The following is a 6,265-nucleotide window of genomic DNA, read 5'->3' as shown; positions in this document are numbered from 1 at the left end:
CGTGCGGAGCCAAACGGATCCGTCCTAACATACAATGCAAGTCAATGTGGACGGATCCGTTTGACGTTGACACAATATGGTGCAATTGCAAACGGATCCGTCCCCCATTGACTTTCAATGTAAAGTCAGGAGTTAATATACCATAGGATCTGAGTTTTCTCCAATCCGATGGTATATTTTAACTTGAAGCGTCCCCGTCACCATGGGAACGCCTCTATGTTAGAATATACCATCGGATTTGAGTTAAATCGTGAAACTCATATCCGACAGTATATTCTAACACAGAGGCGTTCCCATGGTGATGGGGACGCTTCAAGTTAGGCTTCTTTCACACTTGCGTTGTCCGGATCCGTCGTGTACTCCATTTGCCGGAGGTGCCCGCCGGATCCGTAACACCACAAGTGAACTGAAAGCATTTGAAGACGGATCCATCTTCAAAATGCGTTCAGTGTTACTATGGCACCCAGGACGCTATTAAAGTCCTGGTTGCTATATGATCCATGCGATCACGTCATCCATGCGCGTGGGGCGCCCTGACGTCACTCTGAAGCGCCCCGGGAGCTGCACGGACGGTAAGTATACTGCTTCCCCGCTCCCCACTACACTTTACCATGGCAAACAGGACTTTAGCCTCCCGGCAGCCATGGTAACCATTCAGAAAAAGCTAAACGTCGGATCCGGTAATGCGCCGAAACGACGTTTAGCTTAAGGCCGGATCCGGATTAATGCCTTTCAATGGGCATTAATTCCGGATCCGGCCTTTGCGCAAGTGTTCAGGATTTTTGGCCGAAGCAAAAAGCGCAGCATGCTGCGGTATTTTCTCCGGCCCAAAAAAGTTCAGTTCCGGAACTGAAGACATCCTGATGCATCCTGAACGGATTTCTCTCCATTCAGAATGCATGGGGATAATCCTGATCAGGATTCTTCCGGCATAGAGCCCCGACGACGGAACTCTATGCCGGAACAAAACAACGCAAGTGTGAAAGAGCCCTTAGAATATACTACGAACTGTGTACATGACTGCCCCCTGCTGCCTGGCAGCACCCGATCTCTTACAGGGGGCTGTGATCAGCACAATTAACCCCTCAGGTGCCGCACCTGAAGGGGTTAATTGTGCATATCATAGCCCCCTGTAAGAGATCAGGGGCTGCCAGGCAGCAGGGGGCAGACCCCCCTCCCTCCCCAGTTTGAATATCATTGGTGGCCAGTGCGCCCCCCCCCCGGCCCCCCTCCCTCTATTTTATTATCATTGGTGGCCAGTGTGCGGCCCCCCTGGCCCCCCCTCCCTCCCTTTATTGTATTATCATTGGTAGCCAGTGTGCGGCCCCCCGACCCCCCTCCCTCCCTTTATTGTATTATCATTGGTAGCCAGTATGCGGCCCCCCCTCCCTCCCTCTATTGTATTATCATTGGTGGCCAGTGTGCGCCCCCCCCCCTCTATTGTATTAATATCATTGGTGGCCAGTGTACTTTTTGCATTTTATCTGTGCTGTGACATCACTGATTTATTTCTGTACATTCTGTACTGTGATATCACTGTGTGGCTTATTACTGAACTATGTCATCACTGTGCACATTATGCCTGCGGTGGAACTTCTCTGCACTTATTATTCCATTATTGTGACGTCATTGTGTGCATTATCCCTATGCACTGGGGAAACCAACATAATCATAAGCTTCTCATGTTCTGAACTTGCTACTAAAATTAGTCATGGTGTAGTGTAGCCCAGTTCTAAAAGAGGGCACCACTAATCTGGCTGAGCAAATTGCATCAAGATATGTAAGAGGAGTGCCCAGAGAAGAGATCCTATGGAAATCGTCTTTATTTACATGTGAATCAGGGTTCATCTGTGATGCTCATATGAACATTTAAAAATGTTCCTCCTCATTCTTTTGGCGCTCACTAGTCCCCCTATAAGAGCTATTTGGCCTGCAAGAGAACCATTCAAGAACTATTTCTGCATTTCAACCAGGTTTGTTGTTTGGTTCTCAAGTAGAGAAAATTTTAGAGTCTCTGAACAATGGAAAAGCAGTCAAGATCACATACTCTAAGAAAAGTGCCTTGTTAGATCCCTTTGGGAGCAAAGAGAAGATCTTCAAGTTGAGACCCAGCCAGAAATTATCAAATCTTTTGACGCTAGACATATAAATGTGCAGAAAGTGGACAGGCTGAAAAACTATTCTCTTCTGTATGGTACAAGTCTCCAAGAGTCTCCTCAAGAATAAGAAAAATCTATGCACTCGCATAAAAAAAAAATCCTTCCAGATGCCTTTGTCCCTAATACAAACAAGAATCTAGGTGTTTTTAATCTGCAGCGACCTTGCAGGGGCAATGCGTGAGTGTGATGATCTGATGGGTGTAGTAGTTGGTACTCACGTTTCTGCAGCTCCCTGGGCTGGCGTGCAGTGATTGAAAGGAAGGTACCAGATTCCTTCGGGGCACACTTTGGTGTGGAGGGATCTCCTGCCAGATGTTGGTTGAGGTGCACTTGATGGTATAGGGCAGGGGTACTCAACTGGCGGACCGCGGTCCAAATACGGACCGCGGCCGCCAGTTGTCCGGACCCCGGCCATCCTTCAGAGCGCTCCTCCAATCGATTCAGTTCAGAGTGATCCGATCCGTTTGAACCGGCTCAGCTCAGTCACAGCACACAGCAATGCTGACAGAGACGCTCAGCTCACCTCACGCTGGCAGCAGGAGCCTGAGGGAGGGACTCGGGAGGAGCGTAATACGATCTTAGAGTGAAAGCTGGCTTCTGCCAGCCCCACCCCTCCCCGCCCACCAACCAATCACCGACCAGAGCTGAGGGGGCGAGGCCAGCACAGCACACTAGCAGCTCTGACTCGAGTCCTCGGAGTAGTGCAGGGTCAGGGAGTCTAAATGAATGGAATGAGTCACAAGAACCTAAAGATCCGACTCAGTTAGTGACTCATTCCATTCATTGAGTTAGAAGAGCCGAGAGTCAGACTGTAGAACAGGTTACACTGAGGCTGTGAGTCAGACTGTAGAACAGGTTACACTGAGGCTGTCAGACTGTAGAACAGGTTACACTGAGGCTGTCAGACTGTAGAACAGGTTACACTGAGGCTGTCAGACTGTAGAACAGGTTACACTGAGGCTGTCGGCTCTTGTTTCAGCAGTGATAAGATTAAGGGACAGGAGCAGAGATAAGAGAAGGGACAGATGACACAGTTCAGCACATAGTTTTCCCTGTGCATTCACATTTCACTTCACTTGGTTCGTTGTACTACTGTCAGTGTCAGACTGTTGTCACTGTGGGGAACAATGCACAACAGACAACAATTCACATTGCACACCACAGTGACAGCTTCCTCCTGTCCGCCTGTCCAACGTCAGCCTCAGCTTCCCTTTACTATAAAAAAATCACTCTTCCTGACTCACTCAATACTAATCAGAGACGAGTTCAACTTCAGAGAGCTGAAGAGCCGACTCACTGCAGTGTCACTGACTGAGTCAGCAGCTGCGCATGCGCACCGACACCTAGAGTCTTCAGTTCACTTGCGAGTCAGCTCAGCAGTCTGACTCGCCAAGTGAACCGAAGATCCGATTCTGATCCGAATGAGCTGATTCAAATGAACCGATTCACCTAAAAGATCCGAACTTCCCATCACTATCTCCTGCACACTGTGCCGTGCAGGAGGAGGAGCTTACCGACGCACTTCCGCCTGTCCCAGAGCGCAGTGAGACAGGCCGGCTCCCTCCACATATAGCGCTCCTCCTCCTGCACACTCTGGTACGTGCAAGAGGCGGAGCTTACCGGCAAACTTCCTCCTTCCCAGGGGCGCAGTGAGAGACGGCTCCCTCCACATGCAGGCACCAGCGCTTCCTCCCTCCGTGCGCTCACAGGTCCCTCCTCCCCTGCAGCAGTGGCAGCACATAAGGGAGCTTCAAGCTCCAAAGGACACTTACCTGCTGCTGGAGAGGGGAGGGACATCACCACTGCCACCAATGAAATAAATGTCACATTTGGAAAGTAAGGGGTGCGTGGAGAGGGCTACAGAGAGGCGGGAACACGTCACTGACTCCAGTGTCATGTTCCCATCTCCCCTGGGCCATCTTCTTTAGGTAACCTGATTAAATAAAGTGATTAAGCCCCATCAAACCATGATAGTTTTGTTCCGCATCCAATTCCCATTATTGGGGGATTGGATGCGGACCCCTTAGTTTCAATGGAGCGGAAAAAGATGCAGACAGCACACAGTGTGCTGTCTGCATCTCTTGGGGCCCCATTGTAATTAAGGGGCCGCATCCAATCCCCCAATAATGGGAATTGGATGCGGAACAAAACTATCATATGGCTGTTCTGTGGCTTGGGTTGCCACCCGGCCAGTAGTTCACCAGCAAGGCTGGTATTTTAGTTCCCTTGCCGGTGCCAGAATTTTCCTGTAAGGACTGTTAGGGTACTTTCACACTTGCGGCAGGACGGATCCGACAGGCTGTTCACCCTGTCAGATCCGTCCTGCCGCTATTTCGCCGGACTGCCACTCCCCATTGACTATAGCGGGAGTGGAGCTACAGCGCAGCATGGCAGTGCACGGCGTGAGGCCGCCAGACGGAAAAGTCGGACATGTAGTACTTTTAGTCTGGCGGCCTCTCACCGTGCTGCGCCGTAGCTCTGCCCCCATCCCCATTATAGTCGATGGGCACAGAGCAGCGGCACGGCGAAGTAGTGGCAAAATGGATCTGACAGAGTGAGCAGCCTGTCGGATCCGTCCTTCTGCAAGTGTGAAAGTACCCTTACTAATGAGCGCTTCCATCATGGAACGCCCATTAGTACAGCCGTTACCTCCACCGCAACTTGTGCTAGTAAAAAAATTAATAAAATTACGGTACCTCCACCTCCATTTGCTCACGCTGTGGAGAACACTCCCTGCTGACTAGAAGCTCAAGACAGGACCTACAAGACGTCATCACGTTGGAGCACCGGTCCTGAGCTTGCAGTCAGCAACGAATGTTCACCGCAGCCAGGTGAATGCAAATTTTATTTTATTTTTTTGCAAAAGCAGAGAAGGGGGGCACTAATGGGGGCATTACTCTTACTGGGGGCACTAATGGGGACATTATTCTTACTGGGGGCATTATTCTTACTGGGGCACTAATGTGGCCATTACTAATTCTGGGACTTACCCGGGGCGCTCCACTATAACGTCAGAGCGCCCCACGCGCATGGATCACATGATCGCATGGCATCTTTACTGTTGGCGTTCAGCTCGGACCTTCACCTGACTGCAGACCCTGGTATGTGGACCTTTAATAAAACTAGTTGAGTACCCCTGGTATAGGGTTTAAGGTGCAGGGAAGGCAGGGTCCCTGATGTTGTGACGCCATCACCCTTGGGTGAAACTAAGGTGGTAAAATGAAGAGGAGTTTACTGAGATTCACTTGCCTTGAGGTAGATATACAGATTATTGCAATGCAAAGTGGTAGTTTTAATCCATTCAAAGGACATCACAAGTTAGTTGTATCTGTAATCCTAATAACAGGCTCTTGGTGAGGTATTGACACTGGTCACACTCAAGCTATTGTAACTTCTGGCTGACTGTCTATCTTCTAGGTGGGGAGTAGACATTAATAAACAGTTTCATGAATGGAGAGTAATCCGTTCAGGATGCATCAGGATGTCTTCAGTTCCGGTACGGAACGTTTGTTGGCCGGAGAAAATACCGCAGCATGCTGCGCTTTTTGCTCCGGCCAAAAATCCGGAACACTTGCCGCAAGGCCGGATCCGGAATTAATGCCCATTGAAAGGCATTGATCCGGATCCGGCCTTAAGCTAAACGTCGTTTCGGCGCATTGCCGGAGCCGACATTTAGCTTTTTCAGAGTGGTTACCATGGCTGCCGGGACGCTAAAGTCCTGACAGCCATGGTAAGTGTAGCGGGGAGCGGGGGAGCAGTGTACTTACCGTCCGTGCGGCTCCCGGGGCGCTCCAGAGTGACGTCAGGGCGCCCCAAGCGCATGGATCACGTGATCGCATGGATCACGTCATCCATGCGCATGGGGCGCTCTGACGTCATTCTGGAGCGCCCCGGGAGCCGCACGGACTGTAAGTATACCGCTCCCCCGCTCCCCGCTCCTACTATGGCAACCAGGACTTTAATAGCGTCCTGGGTGCCATAGTAACACTGAAAGCATTTGGAAGACGGTTCCGTCTTCAAATGCTTTCAGTACACTTGCGTTTTTCCGGATCCGGCAGGCACCTCCGGCAACGGAAGTGCATGCCGGATCCCAACAACGCAAGTGT

This window comes from Bufo bufo, chromosome 6 (genome assembly GCF_905171765.1).
Source record: "Bufo bufo chromosome 6, aBufBuf1.1, whole genome shotgun sequence".
NCBI lineage: Eukaryota > Metazoa > Chordata > Amphibia > Anura > Bufonidae > Bufo > Bufo bufo.
Note: the sequence above shows the minus strand (reverse complement) of the source record.